General features: G+C 45.2%; 1 protein-coding gene and 1 pseudogene across 1 annotated transcript in view; one reads left to right on the top strand and one right to left on the bottom strand.

Annotated features, from left to right (window-relative positions):
- Positions 1-22,579, bottom strand: part of LOC126413024 (synaptotagmin-11) — a gene marked incomplete at its 5' end in the record, with an annotated part of 183,747 nt that overhangs the window by 118,536 nt on the left and 42,632 nt on the right. The gene's annotated exons all lie outside the window — the stretch shown is intronic.
- On the top strand, positions 9,396-9,513 carry LOC126413416 (5S ribosomal RNA; annotated as a pseudogene).

Raw genomic sequence — 22,579 nt, 5'->3', positions numbered from 1 at the left:
CACGGTGGCGCTGGCAGCAGTCCACATACGCAGAGATGTGTTGGTGCATGTCAGAGTACGGTGCAGCGCGTAAGTGTGTAGACGTTTTCAGACGTGCTAATTGTAACTGTATGTTGAAAATGGCTCAAAGAACACATCTTGATGACGTTATGAGGGGTAGAATACTAGGGCGACTGGAGGCTGGTCAACCACAGCAGGTCGTAGCACAGGTCCTCCATGTGCCACAAAGTTTGATCTCAAGATTATGGCATCGATTCCAGCAGACAGGAACTTGTCCAGGCGCTACAGTACGGGACGTTCACAGTGTAAAACACCACAAGAAGACCGATATCTCATCATCAGTGCCTGCAGACGGCCACGGAGTACTCTAGGTAGCCTTGCTCGGGACCTTACCACAGTCACTGGAACAGTTGTCTACAGACACACAGTCTACAAACGTCTGAACAGACATGGTTTATTCGCCTGGAGACCTGCAAGGTGCATTCCACTGATCCCTGGTCACAGGAAAGCCCGTAAAGCCTGGTGTCAAGAACACAGTATATGGTCACTGGAACAGTGGTCCCAGGTTATGTTCACAGACGAGTTCAGGTATAGTCTGAACAGTGATTCTCGCCGGGTTTTCATCTGGCGTGAATCAAGACCAGATACCAATCCCTTAATGTCCTTGAAAGGGGCCTGTATGGAGGTCGTGGTTTGATGGTGTGGGGTGGGTTTATGATTGGTGCACGTACACCCCTGCATGTCTTTGACAGAGGAATTGTAACAGGTCAGGTGAACTGTAACAGGTCAGGTGTATCGTGACGTCATTTTGCATCAGTATGTCCGCCTTTTCAGGGGTGCAGCGGGTCCCACCTTCCTCCTGATGGATGATAACGCACGGCCCCACCGAGTTGCCATCGTGGAGGAATACCTTGAAACAGAAGATATTAAGCGAATGGAGTGGCTTGCCTGTTCTCCAGACGTAAACCCCATCGAGCACGTCTGGGATACTCTCGGTCGACGTATCGCTGCACGTCTTCAAACCCCTACGACACTTCAGGATCTCCGACAGGCACTGGTGCAAGAATGGGAGGCTATATCCCAGCAGCTGCTCTACCACTTGATCCAGAGTAAGCCAACCCGTTGTGCGGCCTGTGCGCGTGTGCATGGTGATCATATCCCGTATTGATGTCAGGGTACATGCGCAGAAAACAGTGGCGTTTTGTAGCACATGTGTTTCGGTACGGTTTTCTCAACTTATCACCAATACCGTGGACTTACAGATCTGTGTCGTGTGTGTTCCCTATGTGCCTATGCTATTAGAGGCACGTTGTGTGTCACCACATTCTGCAATTATACTTAATTTATGAGCCTGAGTATTTGGACCTCATGTTTCTACAGTATTCCATACCATTACTGTGACCACCTGTAAAATGCCTGAATAACCATCTTTCGCAGCGCGGACCACTGCGAGATGTGCAGGTAGAGCGTCATTAAGGCCTGGAAGGTACCGACAGGGATGCGGAGCTATGCCAAGTCCAGTAGCTTGGAAAGCTGCACTAGTTTTCTCGGTTGGGGATCCACCCCAGCAGCCCGACAGATGTGGTCCCACCGGTTCCCAACTGGATTTGCATCTGGGGAGTACGTAAAATCATCCTGTCCTTTTAACCACGCACGTGCTTTGCGAGTTATGTGTAAGTTTGCATTGTCATGCTGGTAGTTGCCATCGTCCCGAGGAAAAACAGACTGCATGTAGGGATGAACATGATCCCCAAGGATAGACGCATATTGGTGTCGATGCTTTGTGCCTTCCAGAACGACGATATCACGCAGGGAGTGCCACTAAAACGTTTCCCAGACCAAAACGCTCCCCCTTCCGGCCTGGACCCATCTGACAATTGTTCCAGGGCATTTGCTTGCAGACAGATCATGCTGTACATGCCAACGGCCATCTGTCCGATGGAACATAAAACGTGATTGATCGGAAAAGGCGACCCTTCGCCACTCAGTAGACGTCCACTTGCAGCACTGGTGTACAAATTGCAGCCTTCGTCACCAAACAACAGCCGTCAGCACGGTGCATGAACTAGGCTGTAATGCATACGTGCATTCCCTTCACGTGTTTAGCCCAAGTATCACGCACATTAATGCAATCGGGAATGCTCAGTAGCAGCCAGGATACATGTACATCTGACAATTATGCGTCAGCAAGGAGCATTAATGATATCATAGGAGGCAATGTTGTGCAACTTAGTAGGGACAAGATACGACTATTTGGGAGTAGGATCTTACAATCTGAGACAATGTTCCGAGACAAACTTCCATCACAATGTCCACAAACATGACGTCAGATCCGCCTAGCAACAGCGATCTGAACGCCCATTGGCTGAAAGTTTGGATATATATATATATATATATATATATATATATATATATATATATATATATATATATATATAGGGCGAGTCAAAAGTCTTTGGACACCTTCATATGTTGGAAGATAAAAGGGAAAATTGAAATGTGATGATGGGAGCATAGGTTTGACGTGGGGTCGCAACTTTTAGAGTGAATGTCATTCATGGCCGCCATATTGAAATCCGCCATTTTGGATTCAAGTTTTTTTTTTAATGGGAAGGGGGGGGGGTGTGTCCTTACATCCAATAACACTCGCTTGAGCTCTGGAATTGAGTGGTGTAATTTGTTTTTGTCTATTTTGTACAGTGTAGAAGTTACTAATGTTCAAAGTTACCTTGATACCGACTCATGTCTCTCTTTGTTCCAGCTGATCTATAATGGTATGAAGGTAATTTCCCAACTTTGAACATTAATAACCTCTAAACTGTACAAGATAGACAAAAACAAATTACACCTCTAAATTCCAGAGCTCAAGCGAGTGTTATTTGATGTGTAATACACTCCCCTTCCCATTTAAATAAAAGTAACTTGAATCCAAAATGGCGGATTTCAAGATGGCAGCCATGAATGACATTCACTCCAAAAGTTGCGGCCCCCCGTCAAACCTATGTTCCCATCATCACATTTCAATTTTCCCTTTAATCTTCCAACTTATGAAGGTGTCCAAGGACTTTTGACTAGCCATATATATATATATATATATATATATATATATATATATATATATATAGGGCGAGTCAAAAGTCCTTTGACACTTTCATAAGTTGGAAGATTAAAGGGAAAATTGAAATGTGATGATGGGAACATAGGTTTGACGTGGGGCCGGCGTATATATATATATATTCCAAAAGAACGGTAGCGAGTAAATATTACAGCTGTTAAACAAAATAAAGTGGAGGTATTAGTTATCAGAACGCCACTTGTCGTGGGCAGCCTCTATCACGAGTATGGAAAGTGAGAAATGTGTTAATGTGTTGTAATGGACTGAATAACGGCGTGGCCAAGAGCCGCCATATTGGAAATTCTGTGAAGTGTGTTTCAAAGTATTCTTTAGTAAAACGAGTATAGTATAAAACGTTGTTGACATTTAACAACTGGCATCCCGAAACACTACACTTCAGCAGGATTAGGAGTTACATGGAACCTGGCGCCTGAGCGCTACTACTGTGCGACGAAAGACTACCGAAGCAGCAAGACACCAGGTTAGTGATAACAGAAACCAGAGAAGTAAGGCCGAGTCGCTCCCTTCTCGGTAAAATGCCACTGAGGGCATTGTAAGGCGCCTGCTGCGGCCCAATACGCAGCAATTTTCGCTGAACAGTCGCGAGCAGACACTGTTGGAAGCACAATCTGGGCGATTGTTGCTCGACAGTTGCACGTCTATTCGCTCGTACTTATCTCCGCAACCGTCATTCACCCCAGTCATCTGTGGCCTGTGGTGCACCCTAGTTGCCTCGGCGAAAGTTTTGGATAGAGTTATTTTGCTATGCACCGTATACTTTAATCACAACGGTACGCGAATAGTTACAAACTTAGCCATTTAGAACATACTTGCATCCTTGGTCCCGGAAGCCAATGATAGTCCTCTTTTGGACTTACGATTAATCACTCCGTTTTTGCATTACGACAACGACTGCACTGTTGTGACTATGTAGACTTTCCCGGCGTATTAGTATATCAAATTCTTGTCAGATTTCCAGCCGGATCAAACTGTCATCTGAACACAATATTTGAGCGGTCCACCTGGCCGCCATCATCAGGTGAGGAAAGCTACGCTGCGCTCGCCGATAACTGATTCCACTCGCAAATGACTGCACCTTTATATGCATCGGAAGTACAACAGCGCATGCGCTAGATACAGTGCGCACGCGCTCAATCATACCTGCTGCTCCCTGGCGCAAAAAGAGTTGCAGCGCCTCCGGTGGTGAACACTGTTGAAAACGATATATCGTTACAAACAATTACTCATAGCCGGCCGATTCAGATGCTGTTGTTTCTTCTTATCTAATAAAACAGGATTCTATGTTTACTTGGCGGGTATCCATTATCACGATTAATGGTATTATCTGCTAGTCTGATTTCAACAGATTCTTTTAAGACACAATCCCAGTACCGCGAAGCATTTGCAGCTACTTGCGTCTCACTGTCTAGCATCCTGTGTCTCTCTGTAAGGCAATGCTTAGTCACCGCTGATTTATCTGGTTGTAATAATCGCGAATGGCGATGATGATCAATACATCTGTCGTTGACGGTACTAATAGTTTGACCAATGTAAATTTTCCCGCACTCACACGGTGTTTTGTAAACGCCAGACTTCCTCGAACCTAAATCATCTTTAACCGAGTCAAGAAGTACTCGAATCTTGGCTGGCGGACGAAAAACACATCTGATCTCATATTTCTTCAAAAGTCTGCACTGTTATCCGAAACACTCCGACTCGCTTTGTATACCATCCATTGCTAGGCCTGCCACCTGCCACGTGTGAGTGGTTTTTGCACGGTGGCGGTGGTCACATTAATGTGACTGGACTGTGTATTCTGACAAGCAGCTTCTCATTAGGTTTCATGAGGCTAAGTGGACCACATTCCAGATTTTCCCTCGATAGGAAAAAAAGCGATTACTGCTGTATTGAGTTCGCATAGGAAATATGTGAGTTCCTAGTAAAAGTTCGCAGCATTTATCGCTCAATAAGTTACATATGATGTAACCTCCCAACAGTTTATTTCAGTGACCTTGCAATAATAATCTGACTAACATCTCAATAAAAATGTGACTCACATATAACCTTTCAATAATTAACTGACTATGAATCTAAACTAGTAAATCTGAACGTCAGCAATGCTGCGTCATGGCCGTGAAAAGTCATTCTAAATAAACTGATAATTCTTACCTCAATTATGTCGCCGGATAACGCGTATATATCTATTTCTATAAGAAATTTTTCTGGCATAGCCCAGTGCAATGCTGGCTACTAGATTTGTTATGTATAAAAAGAAACAACTGATTTTTCTTTATGATAATCGGGATGACCATGGATAGGACAAATTAGTAAAATCTTTAAATTCAGATGAATGATTGTCAAAAGTTATTTTTATAAGAGAGATAATTATTAAAAGATTTTTTAAAAAAATACACTCCTGGAAATGGAAAAAAGAACACATTGACACCGGTGTGTCAGACCCACCATACTTGCTCCGGACACTGCGAGAGGGCTGTACAAGCAATGATCACACGCAAGGCACAGCGGACACACCAGGAACCGCGGTGTTGGCCGTCGAATGGCGCTAGCTGCGCAGCATTTGTGCACCGCCGCCGTCAGTGTCAGCCAGTTTGCCGTGGCATACGGAGCTCCATCGCAGTCTTTAACACTGGTAGCATGCCGCGACAGCGTGGACGTGAACCGTATGTGCAGTTGACGGACTTTGAGCGAGGGCGTATAGTGGGCATGCGGGAGGCCGGGTGGACGTACCGCCGAATTGCTCAACACGTGGGGCGTGAGGTCTCCACAGTACATCGATGTTGTCGCCATAGGTCGGCGGAAGGTGCACGTGCCCGTCGACCTGGGACCGGACCGCAGCGACGCACGGATGCACGCCAAGACCGTAGGATCCTACGCAGTGCCGTAGGGGACCGCCACTTCCCAGAAAATTAGGGACACTGTTGCTCCTGGGGTATCGGCGAGGACCATTCGCAACCGTCTCCATGAAGCTGGGCTACGGTCCCGCACACCGTTAGGCCGTCTTCCGCTCACGCCCCAACATCGTGCAGCCCGCCTCCAGTGGTGTCGCGACAGGCGTGAATGGAGGGACGAATGGAGACGTGTCGTCTTCAGCGATGAGAGTCGCTTCTGCCTTGGTGCCAATGATGGTCGTATGCGTGTTTGGCGCCGTGCAGGTGAGCGCCACAATCAGGACTGCATACGACCGAGGCACACAGGGCCAATACCCGGCATCATGGTGTGGGGAGCGATCTCCTACACTGGCCGTACACCACTGGTAATCGTCGAGGGGACACTGAATAGTGCACGGTACATCCAAACCGTCATCGAACCCATCGTTCTACCATTCCTAGACCGGCAAGGGAACTTGCTGTTCCAACAGGACAATGCACGTCCGCATGTATCCCGTGCCACCCAACGTGCTCTAGAATGTGTAAGTCAACTACCCTGGCCAGCAAGATCTCCGGATCTGTCCCCCATTGAGCATGTTTGGGACTGGATGAAGCGTCGTCTCACGCGGTCTGCACGTCCAGCACGAACGCTGGTCCAACTGAGGCGCCAGGTGGAAATGGCATGGCAAGCCGTTCCACAGGACTACATCCAGCATCTCTACGATCGTCTCCATGGGAGAATAGCAGCCTGCATTGCTGCGAAAGGTGGATATACACTGTACTAGTGCCGACATTGTGCATGCTCTGTTGCCTGTGTCTATGTGCCTGTGGTTCTGTCAGTGTGATCATGTGATGTATCTGACCCCAGGAATGTGTCAATAAAGTTTCCCCTTCCTGGGACAATGAATTCACGGTGTTCTTATTTCAATTTCCAGGAGTGTATTTATATAAAGTCTTTGCTGTATGAAAGGCAGTTGAAACTGAAGAGTAGATTGTCGGTGGGGGTCATAACTGCCTGTATCACGGTACGTACAACACGGACATTTGAGAGAATATTCCTGAATTTTACGCACCACTGTATTCGACGTACAGAGATTGGTGATCGTCACTTTGAACTATTGCTGTGAGCTTAACTGTTACCGTAAGCTTAAATTTGTGCTGTAATGTGTAAGTGGCTTACACCAAAAAACAGTGTGTCCATTTCTGACTGTTGGTTACTTATCTCAAAGTACTCGGTTGAGGCTTCTCTACTGCTTGCATAACTTTGACCCTCATGTTATTGGACAACCTGTTGTATACGTTAAGTGCTCAGTGTTGTGGCTACTGATGAGTTAGCCTTGGGTTCCACTCCTTGCAATTGCTGTAGCTACGAGGTCTGTTCGGAAAGTAAGGTCCGATCGGTCGCGAAATGAAAACCACAGTGAAAATGAAAATATTTTATTCGCAGTAGTTAGCCACACCTTCCAGCTACCTCCCGAAATAGTCGCCGCTCCGACTTAGACACTTGTCGTGGCGTTGTACAAACTTTCCAGTACCACCGTCACAGAAAGCAGCCACCTGAGCTTTCCGTCAATTCTGTAGGCTGGTCTGCTTTTCATTGTTTTGTAGCAAAATGTTGTCTTCGTAGCCAGTGGTTCATATGAACATCGGAGGGAGCCAGTTAAGGACTGTATTGTGGGTGATCAAACACTTCCCATCGGAAACGCTGCAGAATGCGGCTGACAATTGTCTTGAAGAAAGAAACGCAAGACATTTATGTTACGTAGGCTGCATAGCTTCAGGCGAAGTCTCTCACCAGATCCACATATTTGGAGAAAATCAACAGGACCTTTTTGTAGGAAATTTAATATAGTTCAGTTTTGGATGGGGATACATTTTCTGTGGATGCCACGGTTTTCGAGCTATTGAAGAAAAACACAATTGAAGGTAAAGTTTGTACTGTTTTTGTTGAGTATTCGAGGACTATAGCCACTAGCGAAAACGCATCACAATACAAGTTTTAACTACATTAAATTTCTTACAAAAAGACACTGTTCATTTTTTTTTGCAGAGCTAACAGTTTGCTTGTAGTGCGTGAGAGAATATGAAAATCTTATGGGTGGTATTTGAAGGCATTGAGGACTTATAAAACTCATCGGTAGGGGCAGTTGAATCACCCAATATATGCACAGCGTGGCCAGAAACAAACTGAAAAGCTTGCAGCGGTGTTGCATGGTACGTTGTGCTGGAAAGTAGTTGTTAAGAAAAACAATAGATACATTGTGGCGTTTCCGAGTTAATTAGTATTGAGGCCGTTGCAAGCGCAAATTTAAGACGCCCGTCAGAGACGGTGTCACCAAACGTGTTTTTCATTTGGTTTCCTACAACCGAACAAGAGAACAACGAGTTGGCAGTTGATGGTTGGAGTGTTGACACCAAAGTTTTCAGACAGTCTGCATAATCAGCGGTGGTGTGGTATATATAGGGATCTTGTCAACCCTTTCAGCATCAACCGCAGCCCGAAGATAGCCCATTGAGGTGCTGTAACTGGTAGATATAAAACAAATAAAACGATAAGGACTGCTGTAGGCGTTTCATTTTCTCTCTAAAGTGAAAGCTGTCAGTTAAATGGCAATGATGGAGATTAGCGAGTCGAGTCTCCGGCCGCGCGTGGACGGCGAGTTCAGATATGGAATCATAGGATCACACGGAGAATTTAAACCGAGTAGGCGGAGCTCATTTCTGATCTCTAGGCGAAGCACTTTTGGGTAGGGGGCGCCCACCTGGACCTCACATGCACAGACAACGTGTAGCCCATCCAACCTCCGCCTTCACGCGGACGAACTGCTTTGGAAAAGTGTACTATAGAGAACCGCTCTTAACGATCTGAGAACAGCGTGATGTATTGGTATTCATCGTTTCACACATGATGTGCTCGAGATGAGGATGTTGATCACTGGCACACACTACAAGGCTACACCGAGCAGAACACTGCTGCACGTTGAATTTCACCTGGGCTCATGGTAGCCACAGGCTCCAAGTCTCTGGGAGTCGCAAGTGTTTCCTTGTAGACCTCTTGGTTTTCTCTTCCCCACACATAAAAGTGCACAAGTTTTAAGTCTCGTGAGCGTGATGTATGAAAATTGATCATTCCAGACATGGAGTCTATTGTGGCAAGTGAAAAAGACCGTATCCGTGAACAGTACAAATTGTATTAAAATCGGCACTTCGGTACTTCGTTTGGTACGAAACGTTCAGCAACAAAATGCGAGACTAATAGTGTTTAGCCGAGAATTGCGACTGCTGCTCAGAAGGCGTCGCGATGATTAACGAAAGCGGAAAGTCCCACAGTCATCGAAAAAACTTTTATTTTGATAAAATTCCGTGGAATTTACGTCTGTGAGCACACTGGCGCCAACGGCCTTGCCGCAGTGGTAACACCGGTTCCCGTCAGATCACCGAAGTTAAGTGCTGTCGGGCCGAGTTAGCACTTGGATGGGTGACCATCCGGTCTGCCCAGCGCTGTTGGCCTTTGTCACGCAAACTGGGGAGCTACTTGACTGAGAAACAGCGGCTCCGGTTTCGGAAACTGACATACGGCCGGGAGAGCGGTGTGCTGACCACATGCCCCTCCATATCCGCATCCACTGACGCCTGTGGTCTGAGGATGACACGGCGGCCGGTCGGTACCTTTGGATCTTCATGACCTGTTCGGGAGGAGAGCACACTGGCAATGCTCCTAGTAAGCACCTTCGACAGGCTAACTTAAATATACGCGGAATGAGTATACACACTGGTGTGAAAAGCTTAAGAGCGAAGTAACCATAGAATGATGTGTCACTATCAACTAACATTGTTCGATGAAACTTGGACCACACTAAAAAGAAAACTTACAGTCTATTACAAAAGGTAACAGAAAGAAGTACGCAATGACACGAACAGAAATGACACTTTCATCAAGGACAATAACTACACTGAAGTAATCGCGATTTATGATGGTCTCGCTGTCATTACAAAAGGTAGGGCATGGTAATTAAAAGGATGTGTAATCGCCAAGGACCTTAATGCTTGCTCTCTAGAGTGTTCCTATGCTGGTCACAAGGCTGATAAAGTGTTCTTGTGGTAGGGCGTCCCGTTCCTCCACATCCGTTCCTCCAACCGCAGGACGGTTCAGAATAGCTCTGAGCACTATGGGACATAACATCTGAGGTCATCAGTCCCCTAGAGCTCAGAACTACTTAAACCTAACTAACCTAAGGACATCACACACATCCATGCCCGAGGCAGGATTCGAACCTGCGACCGTAGCGGTCGCGCGGTTCCAGATGAAGCGCCTAGAACCGCTCGGCCACACCGGGCGGATTGCAGGACGGTCGTCGGTGCATGTGTACGTGGTGTACTATGGGGAGCATCCCACACACGTTAGACGGTATTTAAGTCGTGGTAACGAGTAAGCAAGGTGTAATGGTGTGGGAAGCATAAAATTGAGTGGGTGTACTAAACTTCAGATCCTTGAACATGGTACACTAACTGGTCAACATTATTGTGTTACTGTACTCCTTCCCCACCTGACTCTTTTAAGGGATGCATTCGGTACTGACTTTACTTTTATGGATGGTAGTGGGCAACCATATCGAATAGCGGAGGAGAGGAAGTCTTGGAACGACAGAATATTCCCCCCATTTAAATCCCATCGAGAACATGTGGGATGTGTTGGAAGACGTACTGCAGCAGATATCAACCGCGCCGGTGGAAGAATGGGACGCTCTACCACAAGAATCAGCCTTGTGACCAACATAGGACCCCGCTGCAGAGCAAGCATTGTCGACCGTGGTAATTACATATATTAAGAACCATGTCCCACCTTTCGTAATGTCCAGGGGAGCTTCATGAATCGCGATGACTTCAGTGTGATTATTGTCCTTGAATAAAAATGTCAAAGTGCCATTGCTGTTCGTCTCACTGCGTATTTCTCTCGATTACCTTCAGCACTATACCTTCACAGTTCCTTCTGTGTACGGCCGAAGTTTCATCGAACTGTGCTACTTTTCAGTGATCAATCATGCGAAATTTGCTTTGGTCGTTAAGTTTTGGACATCAGTGTAATCGAGATGCAGGTTTCGCCAAGTTGTAGTGGAGAATATGGAGAATTTTCCGACGTGTACAACTAATTTTTAAAATCTGTAGCTGCCGATAACTGCCGAACTACGAGACTTTTAAGAAAATAGAACTATATATTTTCTCTGTGCCATTGGGAAGAGTCTACGAAGAGAGCTTCATCAACATATAACGTGTTTAACTTGATCAAATAATGATAACAGTTGTGGAAACCACAGTCCTGCAGTTAGGAGAGGAGCCCTCACAAACATTTGCGCTACTGTACCAAATGCAAGTGAACGCGTTAATAGAATACAGTCCGTATTTTTACCTGAGCGCATGACGCTCACCAAAGTGTGGTGTGCAAAAATCGCCACAGAACTGAAAGTCGACGGAAAGAGTTGCTCCATAAGCAGGGAAGTGCACTGCGTTCAGCTCCATATCAGTGAAGTAAATGCCTTTAACAGGTAAAAGTGATGCCAAAGCCCTAAAACCTGGACTGTGGAGTAATGGAAGAAAGTCACTTGCGCGGATGAGTCTTGTTTCACAAACTTTTGCCCGAGTTTACGTGCCAAGAATGAAGCACGATGAGGTTCGGTGATGATTTGCACAGCCATGTCATGGTATTCCATGGGCCTCGTGGTTACTCTGCAACGTCGCCTTACTTCCTAGGGTTATGTGGTCATTTTCGCTGATCGGATCCCTCCCATGCTAAAATATTTGTTCCCTAATGCTGATGCTGTCTTCCAAGACGCCAGGGCCCTTGCTCATGCAGCTTGCATCGTCCAGGACTGATTTCACGAGCACGAGGATTAATTGTCGCATCTGTTCTGGCCACCACAATCTATTCAGCCTTTGTGGTCCACTTGAGAGAGAAGCGTGCGTGCTTGATCGCTATCCACGTCCATTATCGTTACCTGAACTTGTGACTACTTTGCAGGAAGAATGGTATAAGATTCCCTTCTGAACCATCAGTAGCTGTATTTATCCGTCCAAGATGGCTGGAAGTTGTTTTCAATACCAAAGAGTTTTAAAAAATGGCTCTGAGCATTATGGGACTTAACATCTGTGGTCATCAGTCCCCTAAAACTTAAAACTACTTAAACCTAACTAACCTAAGGACATCACACACATCCATACCCGAGGCGGGATTCGAACCTGCTACCGTAAAAGAGTTGTAACACGGTAATGTGTTGGGTTTTTGGTGGTTGCATATTTTTGTTCACCACCAATCCCCGCGCCACCCTCTTTATAGTGAATGGTGGAGTGTGCCTTACACCATTATTAGTCATTTTCTTTTCTGATCCAGTCGACAGTCGTTTTCCCCTCGCTCTCCTGGGCGAGGAGAAAACTTCTGTCTATATGCCCCCGTACGAACCTTAATTTCTCTTGTCGTCCTTACGTGAAATGTACATTGGCAGCAGTATTCTGCAGTCAGCTGCAGATGCCTCTTCTCTAAATTTTCTCAATAACATGGCTTGCTCAATTGATTTCAATTTGAGTTCCCAAAGCATCTCCTACCGCTAACAAATTTAGCAGCATGCCTCTGAATTACTTCGACGTCTTCCTTTGATCCGACCGGGCGTGGATCCCAAACACCCGAGCAGTACTCAAGAACAGGTAGCACAAATGTTATATACACGGTCTCCCTTATAAATGAGCTACACTTTTCTAAAATTCTTCCATTAATCCGAAGTTGACCATTCGGCTTCCCTACAACTGACCTTACGTGCTCGTTCCATTTCATATCGCCGTGCAACAATATGTCTAGATATTTAATTGACGAGACTGTGTCATGCAACATAGTGCTAATACCGTATTCGAAAATAAAGGATTTTTTTTCTAATCATCTGCATTAAGTTACATTTTTCTACGCTTAGAGCGGGCTGCAATTTATCATACCAAATAGAAATTCTGTCTAAGTGATCCTCTAGCCTTCTACAGTTACTCAACGATGGTATTTTCTCGCACACTACAGCGACATCAGCAAACAGCCGCAGGCAGCTGCTTACCCTTTCCTCAGATCATTTATGTATATAGAGGACAACAGAGGTCCTATCACACGAATTAAGAGGTCTCTGAAAACAAATGTGGAACTTATTCCGTATGCCTGGATGGGGACCTATTCCAAATGCTTGGACCTTCGTTAACAGTCTGAAGCGGGGCGCCGTATCAAACGCTTTCCGGACATCTACACTACTGGGCATGAAAATTGCTACACCACGAAGATGACGTGCTACAGACGCGAAATTTAACCGACAAGAAAAAGATGCTGTGATATGCAAATGATTAGCTTTTCAAAGTATTCACACAAGGTTGGCGCCGGTGACGACACCTACAACGTGCTGACATGAGGAAAGTTTCCAACCGATTTCTCATACACAAACAGCAGTTGACCGGCGTTGCCTGGTGAAACGTTGTTGTGATGCCTCGTGTAAGGAGGAGAAATGCGTACCATCACGTTTCCGACTCTGATAAAGGTCGGATTGTAGCATATCGCCATTGCGGTTTATCGTATCGCAACGTTGCTGCTCGCGTTGGTCGAGATCGAATGACTGTTAGCAGAATATGGAATCGGTGGGTTCAGGAGGGTAATACGGAACGCCGTGCTGGATCACAACGGCCTCGTATCACTAGCAGTCGAGACGACAGGCATCTTATCCGCATGGCTGTAACCGATCGTGCAGCCACGTCTCGATTCCTGAGTCAACAGAAGGGTACGTTTGCAAGACAACAACCATCTGCACGAACAGTTCGACGACGTTTGCAGCGGCATGGACTATCAGCTCGGAGACCGTGGCTGCGGTTACCCTTGACGCTGCATGACAGACAGGAGCGCCTGCGATGCGATGGTGTACTCAACAACGGAGCTGGGTGCACGAATGACAAAACATCATTTTTTCGAATGAATCCAGGTTCTGTTTACAGCATCATGATGGTCGCATCCGTGTTTGGCGACAACGCGGTGAACGCACATTGGAAGCGTGTATTCGTCATCGCCATACTGGCGTATCACCCGGCGTGATGGTATGGGGTGCCATTGGTTACACGTCTCGGTCACCTCTTGTTCGCATTGACGGCACTTTGAACAGTGGACGTTACATTTCAGAAGTGTTACGACCCGTGGCTCTACCCATCATTCGATCCCTGTGAAACCCTATATTTCAGCAGGATAATGCACGACCGCATGTTGCAGGTCCTGTACGGGCCTTTCTGGATACAGAAAATGTTCGACTGCTGCCCTGGCCAGCACATTCTGCAGATCTGTCACCAATTGAAAACGTCTGGTCAATGGTGGCCGAGCAACTGGCTCGTCACAATACGCCAGCCACTACTTTTGATGAACTGTGGTATCGTGTTGAAGGTGCATGGGCAGCTGTACCTGTACACGCCATCCAAGCTGTGTTTGACTCAATGCCCACGCGTATCAAGGCCGTTATTACGGCCAGGGGTGGTTGTTGTGGGTACTGATTTCTCAGGATCTATGCACCCAAATTGCGTGATAATGTAATCACATGTCAGTTGTAGTATATTATTTTTGTCCAATGAATACCCGTTTATCATCTGCATTTCTTCTTGGTGTAGCAATTTTAATGGACAGTAGTGTATGTATATGGAGGACAAGAGAGGTCCTATCATACTAATTAATAGGTCTCTGAGACACACATGTGAAACTTATTTCGTATGCTTGTATGGGAACCTATTCCATACGCTTGTACCTATGTTAACAGTCTCAAGCGGGCGCCGTATCAAACGCTTTCCGAAAACCTAGGGATATGGAATCTGCCTGATGTCTTTCATCCGAGGTTCATAGGATACTACGTGATAAAAGGCCAACATGAATTTCGCACGAGCGTTGCTTTCTAAATCTGTGCAGTCCGCTCGGCTACGGTTGTGAACTATCGGCACGGTACACAGTTTTAACCTGTAAAGGAGTTTCCCTAGAGCATATCCTCCGCTGCAGAGTGGAAGATTCATTACGTTTGGACCAAAGCCTGACAGTTGTCCGCGTTAACGGGATTTTCTTTTCAGTAAGTCAGCAAAGTATTTTGACTAGGCAGCGTACCTCCCCGGTGGGAGCTGCACAGACAAGCAACTTGGTGAATGCCGTTAGGTACTTATCTTGTGACAGAGAGCCGCGCGCTGCTAAAAGTCTGCGAAGTCGGAATGCGCAGTGTGCTAGAAATGGCGAGTCCGTCTGCAACTCGTTAATGCGGCCAGGCCAGGGGACTTGGTGGGAAAGATAAATCTCCCCCGAAAGGGGTGAGGCAATTCCAGGGCAGATCGCGATAAGCCGGCTGCTCACTTTAACCGACCTTTCGCCCTTGACGACACCGCTCGAAAATTACCCGCAATTTCAGACCACTGCTGCGTGCATTTCGGTCGGTCGCCCATCAACTTCTTTCTCTCTCCCCATACCCTCACCCCCTCCTCTTCAGCCCCTCCCTCCTCCTCCTCATTTCCTTTCCGCTAGAGGTGAAACTTTAAAAGGAAAATCTCATTCCGCACTTTTTATTCTTTTCGTCTCTCTCTCGAGACGTAGTTATCGTCTAGGCAGCCAGATGCGGAGGCACCGGCTTTTGATGCTTCGGCAAGTTTGCTGCTAGGCGGTTTCCATCGTTATTCTCGCCCACTCTTTTCCTCCATACTGTTGACAGATCGTTTGCCCCCGGCGTAGTAAGTGGATCTGGAATTCATACGCGTCACATCCGTTACATCGCAAAGCACACTTCTCAATTATTTTTTTTATTTGAAAAGGGAGGTGGTTTCCTCACCCGCAGACTGAGTAACCGCCCTTCAGAGTACTGGTGGGGCTCTTATGCTAAGCTGATCGCACTGTGAGTTCCTAACTCAGAAACTTGAAAGACTTACTTCGGATTTCTCCATGGAGGTGTAATAAGAGGAGATGGCGCTACAGACTTAATACTGTACTTTTCTTTGAAGCCGGTGCCGCCGTGTTACATGAGCCAAAACATTAGCAGGCTACTGTATACGATTGCTTCTTGTTCTTAATTTCTGTCGTGTGCAAGCTACAGTTGTTTCAAATAGTAGATGTTACAGTGCTTTCGTGACTAACACAGTATCTGCAAGGCACTTTCAGACGTTTCTCTGTTCTTAAATGCACATTTGATCCAGTAATACACCTTTGGTATCGTTAACGTAACTTTATTCTTATCATATATTTCGAATAACCAAGAAGGGAAATATGTGAAGAAGAGAAATACATGATGAGAAAAGGCTGCTTTCCTAATTCAGAATTTTCGTTAATATGGAATGATGAAACTGATGTTCGATCTATTTCCTCTTCCGGTAAAAAAAATGGTTCAAATTGCTCTGAGCACTATGGGACTTAACATCTGTGGTCATCAGTCCCCTAGAACTTAGAACTACTTAAACCTAACTAACCTAAGGACATCACACACATCCATGCCCGAGGCAGGATTCGAACCTGCGACCGTAGCAGTTGCACGGCTCCGGACTGAGCGCCTAGAACCGCGAGACCACCATGGCCGGCTCTTCCGGAAAGTGCTGCGTTTTCCTTCTCACAGCGTGCACGAAAAGAGCTTTTCGAGTTGGGCTGATAGGAAATTTAATGCCAAACGACAGAAATAAAATCACTACAGGAAAATTAAACAGCACAACGAAAATTCATGTACATCAAAGAAACTACGAGGGTTGTCCAGGAAGTCATGCAGCGCATATTTTCCTTCAACAGTTCTTTATTGCATATAATGAGAATTACATACACAAAAGAATGGTGCTTTATCTAGATACCCTATTTTTCCACGTAATCTCCATCCCGTTCTATGGCCTTCCTCCAGCGCGAAACTAGGGCTTGTGTGCCCTGTCGGTACCAATCCTTGTCCTGGCGGCGGGGCCAGTGCTTCACTGTGTGAACCACCTCCTCATTGTCCTCAAAATGTGTTCCGCGAATGACATCCTCTAATGCGTCTGTCCTCACGAATGACATCAGCTCGCTGCAACATGTCTGGTGTGACAGCCGTGGATGGTCTCCTCTACCGCTGCAAATCGTGGAGCTACGCCGAACCGCTGCCTGATGACGTAATCCTCCGTGACCAGCGACTAACTGTACTTCTGTCGACAGTAGATGCTCTATAGACTTTGCACAAGCGTTTGTGAATATCACGGCCGCCTGTATTAGAGGCCAGAGGACTGAAATGTGGCAACGTTACGTTAAGGCCTACCGCATGGCTGTGGCTATGAGGTAGCGAACGGAAGCAGTTGTTTACGTACTTTCGCGGTGTCTGTTTTATCCGACATTACAGTGTAATTATGCTATACTGGACTCTGCAAAAATTATAGCAGGTAGTCGTGACTACAGTAGAAGATATAACACAATGTAAGGATACAATTCTGTGAAGTTTGTAGTGTTTTTACATGTATATGTGCAAGTGTGCTACGTGAACGACTTTCGTCTACACAATTGCAACAAAAGTTCTACTATATTCTAGACACAATTCGAAAATAAAGTTTTGAATTCATAAGGTTAGTATCAGAATCTTCTCCTAAGTGATTTGCCGACCGAAGTGGGTGTGCGGTTAAAGGCGCTGCAGTCTGGAACCGCAAGACCGCTACGGTCGCAGGTTCGAATCCTGCCTCGGGCATGGATGTTTGTGATGTCCTTAGGTTAGTTAGGTTTAACTAGTTCTAAGTTCTAGGGGACTAATGACCTCAGCAGTTGAGTCCCATAGTGCTCAGAGCCATTTTCCTAAGTGATTTGTGTTAATATTATGAATATTTCTACACATTTGATTCTATTGTAGACTTGTGTTTCGTGATATCCAAGCAGTAGAAAAAACCAGTCCACTCAAATTCTCATTTGCTATTTTTACATAATAGTATTTTGATTTAAGATGTTAGCAATTAATGCATCATTCTATTTGCAGATGCCAGAAAAATGTTGTGTTCCTGGTTGCAACAGCAACTACAAATCCAGCAATGAAGAGGGTTACATCTCAGTGTTCAGATTCCCTACTGAAGAGGAAAACAGAAAACGATGGACAAGAAATATCCCCAGAAAGGACTCGACTCCATCAAATGGAAGTGTTGTTTGCATTAAACATTTTGAAGAAAGTGACGTATCAAGAGTGGAGATTTACAAGGATTCTGATGGGCACTGTCACGAGTTTCCTCGTGAAAGGCCAGCTTTTACCAGAAGCTGTGCCAAAAATATTCCCTGGGTTACCATCGTATTTAATTAAGGTGCAGCCTCCAAGAAGGTGTTTGTCATGTTTGTCATTTATATAGGAAGGAATATCATAATACATTCCAAATAACAGACTGAAATAATTGCAAGTCTGCAAATAATGTTAGTAGGCAATTCACAAAATTGTTTGCTGAACTTGTATATCCAAATCTCGGGTAAGAAACGTCATAATATGAAGAACATGTGAGTTATTGAAAAGTTCATCGTTGCAAGGAAACGAGAATAAAATGCGTAATTCCGACGTAAAGTCGGCGTAATACTGCGAGAAATTAGCTTTTCTAGGTTACTGTCTTATTTATAGGGACCAAATCTACAAAAAAAAAAAAGTGATTGCGTATTTATATCTGACTCGTCTTCTCCATTCGACGAAATCTAAACTTTAGTCTCGGCCTAGCTGGTCACGCTAGCCGGCCTACTGACGTCACAGGCTACGTCGTTGTCAGCTTGACGACTCCGGCCTCTAATACAGGCGGCCGTGTGAATATTCCCCGCAATTTCTTTCTCTGCAGTGAGACATTCAATGGCGGCACCTTGCTTGTAACATACATCACCTACAGACGCTATTTTGAAACTGTCCTGCAGCTACGCTACCTGTGAGCAACCACTGAAACTTGGCGCGCTCACTCAGGAGACTTCAAATAACACATACGTAACGTTTCGCATTCGCAGCATTTTTTTCCGGCTGGGCTACCTTCATATTACATGAAACAGTCCCCTTACGGAGGAAATGTGAAATCTTTACACTTTAGATTATAACGAGAACGATTAGTACATCCGTAAAACACGCTATCTGACATTCTTGATGAAAATATTCCACTACTCCACACAATCAAAACATCGGAAGCTAATGTTTCGGCGCGAATGGCATGACAGACGTTGGCTTCAAGAATGTGACGTCAAGACAACTCTCCTTATTTAACCGACATGGATTTCTCTTAGGCACACACGTACTATTTCATTGTCTGATGATTAAAAAAATCAAAGACACGAATTAAAAAACGACTGGATTCCTTATTGATTCTGAAGTCTGAAAGAAACAGCGTATCTAGCTTTTTTGCATTATAACCTCTCTGTTTAGATCCTGGCCCCCTCTCGTGTCACCTTCTTTTAACGAATATTGAGCTTGGTTAATTTTTATAGTTGAATATTTGCATGTCGAAGAATATAAAAAAAGTAACAACTTAATTCCAACAAAAATAAAAAAACAACAACCAGCCACAGTATTTTACTATTTACTATGAGTATTTTTTTAAACTCAATCTCGTCGCCCGGCGTCAGTTCCTGTCAGCTACTTTTTGTAGAACTCTTTATTGAGTGCTGTTTTTTTTTACGCAGTGTTGTAGATACTCTTGTTCTGTCGTACTTCTAGGTTTATATTTAGATTTTCTCTTTTATTACTTATATTTTTAGTTTAAGTATGTTCAAGTATTTATATGATTGAAAAAATACAGCACTACTCTCCTTTTACATTCGCTCCACGCCGGCCGCGGTGGTCTAGTGGTTCTAGGCGCGCAGTCCGGAACCGCGGGACTGCTACGGTCGCAGGTTCGAATCCTGCCTCGGGCATGGATGTGTGTGATGTCCTTAGGTTAGTTAGGTTTAAGCAGTTCTAAGTTCTAGGGGACTGATGACCACAGATGTTAAGTCCCATAGTGTTCAGAGCCATTTGAACCATTTGAACCATTCGCTCCACCTGGCGGCACGTGGTATCAGTTGAGATTTGCAGCGCCGTCCTGATTTCGGTTAAATTAGATACTGATGGGTGATGCACATGACTCCATACTCTGTATTAAGACTTTCTTCTTATTTTTGCTTGGTTTACGTCTGAACTTTATGTAAAATTGTTTGTAAATTTACTGTAAGTGGTGTGTTGTTAGTTACATTTGCGGTTATGTTTTTGCATTCATATGGTTCAAATGGCTCTGAGCACTATGGGACTCAACATCTGAGGTCATCAGTCCCCTAGAACTTAGAACTACTTAAACCTAACTAACCTAAGGACATCACACACATCCATGTCCGAGGCAGGATTCGAACCTGCGACCGTAGCAGCAGCGCGGTTCCGGACTGAAGCGCCTATAACCGCTCGGTCACAACGGCCGGCTAATGGAAGCTCTATCTCTTTTATATCGACTCCTGTTTCTTCTTGTATCGCATCAGATAATTCTCCTCCTCAAAGAGGCGTTCAACGTACTCTTTCCACCTAGCCGCTCTCTCCTCTGCATTTTACAGGCTTAGTGTTACCATCCTTTCTTTTAATTTCACCGTAGGTTGCTACACTTTCCTATATGCTGAGTCAATCGTTCCGACGGTCATTTCTTTTCCGATTTCTTCACATTTGCTAGGCAGCCATTTCGCCTTTGCTTCATTCCTGAGTGACATCTGTCTTTATATTTCTGAATTTCCCTTATCGTTTTTGTACTTCCTTCTTTCTTGGATCAACTGAAGTATTTCTTCTGTTATTCACAGCTTCTTCGCAGTTATCTTCCCATTTTTCTTTCAAATTTCTGTAATTTCCCTTTTAGAGGCGTCCATTTCTCTTCAACTAAACTACCTACTGATATGTTCACTATAGTAATATCTGTAGCCTCAGAGAAGTTCAAGCATATCTCTTCATTCACTAGTACTCTCGTGTCTCACTTCAGTGCTCATTGATTCCTTCTGACTAATCTCTTACACTTCAGCCCTCTCTTCATCACAACTACATTGTGATCTGAGTCTATATCTTCTCCTGGATACACCTTACAATCCAGTACCTGATTTCGGAAGTTCTGTCTTACTGGAATCTTCCCGTATCACCCGGCCTTTTCCAAGTATACCTACTCCTCTTGTGATTCTCGAACAGAGTATTCGCTATTACTAACTGATATTTATTGCAGATCTCGATTGATCTTCCTCATCTCTCATTTCTACTAAGAAGGTCAAATTCTCCCGAAAGCCTTTATTCCACTCCTTCCACTTCAATTTACTAATTAGATTTCAATTGACTAATTAGATTTTCTCTTCCCTTTAAGTGCTAAATTACTCATTCATTATCCTTGTATACTTTCTCTATCTCTTCATTTTCGGCTTGCGACGCCGGCATGTAAACGTGAACTATCGTTGTCGGTGTTGGTTTCCTGTCGATTCTGATGAAAACAACTCTATTATTGAAATGTTCACAGTAACTCACTCTCTGCCCTTCCTTCCTACTCATAATGAATGCTTCTCCCGTTATACCATTTTCCTGCAGCTGTTGATATTACCCTGTACTCGCCTCACCAGAAAGCCTTATCTTCCTTCCATTTCACTTCACTGACCCACACCATATCTATATTGAGCCTTAGCATTATCCTTTTAAGATTATCTAGCTTCCCAACCACGTTAAAACTTCTGACATTCCACGCCCCGACTCGCAGAACGTTATTCTTTCTTTGGTCATTCAATTTTTTTCTCATGCTCAGCTCGACTTTGGCAGTCGCTGGAGATCCTAAAGGGGTACTATGCCGGAATGTTTTGTCAATGGAAAGATCATCGCCATACTTTTTCAATTGGAAGCAACATGTCCTTTTGATACACATTCTGTGTCTTTAATGCAGTTGTTTCCATTGCCTTCTGCATCCTCATGCCGTTGATCATTGCTGATTCTTCCACCCTTAGGGGCTGTTTGCCACCTCAAGGGCAGCAGAGTACGATGAACCTCTGCCCGCACCTCCGCCCCCTTTGACAAGGTCGTTGACAGAATGAGGGTGACTTCTTACACCGGATGTCTTCGGCCGCCTGTGCTGACTGTTATTCTAAATTTAAGCGCAGGCTGGGATCGGGCGTGGAACCGCGGACGTTTTGATTACTAATCAAAGACGCCACTTCTCGATCACGGATGCTTCGAAGATCTACAGGTGCTTATGGTTTTTCAGCGCTCCTATTTTGTGCCATACTGTGGCGTGATCACTAGTAAGCGACATTGAGACACCAATGAATAAAATGCAAAGGGTCCCCCTAAGATCCCACAATTCAGCAAAACCCTCGGTGACATCCGCCCGCGTTGGCTGAGAAGTTTAGAAACTTACCTGTGCAGACATAACCCGTAAGGGCAGTACCAGACTTCCGCAGGCAGTCTGTGCTGCAGCTCTTTTTCCACCACACTGCTGCTTTTGCTGCTGAAAGTAGGCCGTCTGGGATCAGAGAGTGTCGACGGGGTTGCTGTTCTGCAAGTGCTTAGAACGTCGTCACGAGGTCTATCGATACAGGTACATTTTTAAAACTGTCAATGAAGTTGGGCGGGTGTCACCG

This window comes from Schistocerca serialis, chromosome 7, assembly GCF_023864345.2.
Source record: "Schistocerca serialis cubense isolate TAMUIC-IGC-003099 chromosome 7, iqSchSeri2.2, whole genome shotgun sequence".
In the NCBI taxonomy this organism is placed as follows: Eukaryota; Metazoa; Arthropoda; class Insecta; order Orthoptera; family Acrididae; genus Schistocerca; species Schistocerca serialis.
The sequence above is the reverse complement of the archived record's forward strand: the minus strand, read 5'-3'. Positions and strand labels throughout refer to the sequence as shown.